Source organism: Alligator sinensis, unplaced genomic scaffold (assembly GCF_000455745.1).
Source record: "Alligator sinensis unplaced genomic scaffold, ASM45574v1 scaffold1318_2, whole genome shotgun sequence".
Taxonomy (NCBI): domain Eukaryota; kingdom Metazoa; phylum Chordata; order Crocodylia; family Alligatoridae; genus Alligator; species Alligator sinensis.
The window spans coordinates 110333-112620 of NW_005843067.1; positions in this window are offsets into that span (position 1 = coordinate 110333).

Below are 2288 nucleotides of genomic sequence, written 5' to 3' on the forward strand. Positions count from 1 at the left end.
GGCTGCTCTCCCGATAAGGCTTTCAGACCTCTACTGGGAACGGACGGGGGGGGTGTCAGGGGAATGTAGGGGGCAGCACTTGATGTTCCTATTACCCTTCGCCGGTGGGAGCCAACCAAACCCTGTGACCAGAGACCTCACAGATCTGGTGCTGAGTGACAGACCTTTGGACCCACCAATCAGCAAATCATCAACTACCATAGGCCTCCTGGAGCATGTCTTGACCTCCCCAGCTGGGATCCGGGTGGCTTCAAAGCCATCCCTGGGCCCCACTACTCCACCCCCCCCCCAAAAAAAGGGGGCTAGGGACCATTTGAACAGGGTCCCTAGGAATTATAGAGCAGTGGGGCTAGAAATCCAGTCAGATTACCCCCAGCCCAGCCCAGCCCAGCCCAGCCCAGCCCAGCCCAGCCCAGCCCAGCCCAGCCCAGCCCAGCCCAGCCCAGCCCAGCCCAGCCCAGCCCAGCCCAGCCCAGCCCAGCCCAGCCCAGCCCAGCCCAGCCCAGCCCAGCCCAGCCCAGCCCAGCCCAGCCCAGCCCAGCCCAGCCCAGCCCAGCCCAGCCCAGCCCAGCCCAGCCCAGCCCAGCCCAGCCCAGCCCAGCCCAGCCCAGCCCAGCCCAGCCCAGCCCAGCCCAGCCCAGCCCAGCCCAGCCCAGCCCAGCCCAGCCCAGCCCAGCCCAGCCCAGCCCAGCCCAGCCCAGCCCAGCCCAGCCCAGCCCAGCCCAGCCCAGCCCAGCCCAGCCCAGCCCAGCCCAGCCCAGCCCAGCCCAGCCCAGCCCAGCCCAGCCCAGCCCAGCCCAGCCCAGCCCAGCCCAGCCCAGCCCAGCCCAGCCCAGCCCAGCCCAGCCCAGCCCAGCCCAGCCCAGCCCAGCCCAGCCCAGCCCAGCCCAGCCCAGCCCAGCCCAGCCCAGCCCAGCCCAGCCCAGCCCAGCCCAGCCCAGCCCAGCCCAGCCCAGCCCAGCCCAGCCCAGCCCAGCCCAGCCCAGCCCAGCCCAGCCCAGCCCAGCCCAGCCCAGCCCAGCCCAGCCCAGCCCAGCCCAGCCCAGCCCAGCCCAGCCCAGCCCAGCCCAGCCCAGCCCAGCCCAGCCCAGCCCAGCCCAGCCCAGCCCAGCCCAGCCCAGCCCAGCCCAGCCCAGCCCAGCCCAGCCCAGCCCAACTCAGCTCAGCCAAGGACTATCCAGCCCACTCTGACCCCATCACATAGTGACCCATGGCCCCATGCCCCAGACAGCCACTGCTTTCTGCAGCCTGCCCTGGGTCAAGGCAGCAGGAGGGCATCCTATTCACTTGGTCCACAGCCTTCACGATTTCACAGAACTTCACCCCATAAACTGAATGGGAGCCAGCAGTGAGCTCTTGCTGCAACAAAAGCCAACAGCCTCCTGGATTGTAGTAGCAGGAGCATCATTTGCAAATCCAGGGCAGTGATTCTCCTGCTCCTTTCAGCACTAGGAGGCCTCCCCTGGAGTCCTGTGTCCAGTTTGGAGCCCAGCACTTCAAGAAGGGGGTGGGCAGGTTGGAAAGAGCCCAGCACAGAGCAGCGCAAATGATCGGGGCCTGGGAGACAGGGCTGCTGAGGAAAGAGCTGAGGTAACTGAGTCTGGAGAAGAGAAGACAGAGAGGGGATCTGATCAGTCTTAAAACTTCTGAAGGGCAAGGACAGAGAGGCTCGAGATGGGCTTTTCTCTGTGACCGTAAGGGACAGGACTGGGAGCAATGGCCTCAAGCTGCAGTAGGGAAACTGAGGCTGGAGAGGAGGTGCAATGGTCAAGCATTGGAACAGGAGGCATGATGGAGTCTCCGTTCCTGGAGATGTTCAAGAGCAGGTTGGACGGACACTTGGCTGGGGTGGTCTGGTCAGGGGCAATCCTGCCTTGACTAGCTAACCTCACGAGGCCCCTTCCAGCCCTGCTTTCCTGTGATCCAACGGATGGATGGATGGACGGATGGGATGGATGTGAAGCTTTCAGCCCTACTTTCTTATGATCCTATGATCCACTCCCCCCCTCCCCCTCCGCCTTCCTCTTCACAGACAGAAGACTTGGCCTTTTCGTCCTCGCCTAATCCAGAAGACGATCTAGACTCTTTGATCATCTCAGTTGCTCTTCTCTGGACCATTGCTAACCCCCTACAGCCTTTCTGAGATGCAGCTGTCCACCAGTTGCCTCACTGGTTTCAATGCAAGCCAGAGAGAAGCACTGGAACAGCACCTGCTACCCAGAGAAGTGGTGGGATCTCCATCCTTGGATGCATTTAAGAGGAGGCTTGATGAAGACTTGTTCACCAGG